This window comes from Octopus bimaculoides, unplaced genomic scaffold, assembly GCF_001194135.2.
Source record: "Octopus bimaculoides isolate UCB-OBI-ISO-001 unplaced genomic scaffold, ASM119413v2 Scaffold_92767, whole genome shotgun sequence".
Classification (NCBI taxonomy): domain Eukaryota; kingdom Metazoa; phylum Mollusca; class Cephalopoda; order Octopoda; family Octopodidae; genus Octopus; species Octopus bimaculoides.
The window spans coordinates 1-397 of record NW_026349933.1 but is presented as its reverse complement, the minus strand read 5'-3'; positions in this window follow the sequence as shown (position 1 = coordinate 397).

Below are 397 nucleotides of genomic sequence, written 5' to 3'. Positions count from 1 at the left end.
TACTTTTCGTTAGTAAGAGCGGTAGAGAGAGAGGTGCAACAGAGAGAGGAGCAAAAATGATAGGAGCAAGATAGAGAGAAGAACGAGATAGGAGCAAGAGAGTGAGGAGGAAGAGGGAGAGGAGCAAGAGAGTGAGGAGGAAGAGGGAAGGGAGCAAGAGAGAATGAGGAGGGAGAGAGGAGCGAGAGAGAGAAAGAGGAGCGAGAGAGAGAAAGAGGAGCGAGAGAGAGAAAGAGGAGCGAGATAGAGGTGCAAGGGAAAGAGAGGAGACAGAGAGTGTGGAGCAAGTGAGAGATGAGCGAGAGAGTCTTAGAGAGAGTATCTGAGAGAGTCTGAGATACAGAGACAGAGAGACAGAGAAAGAGATAGAGACAGAGAGAGAGAGACAGAGAGATAG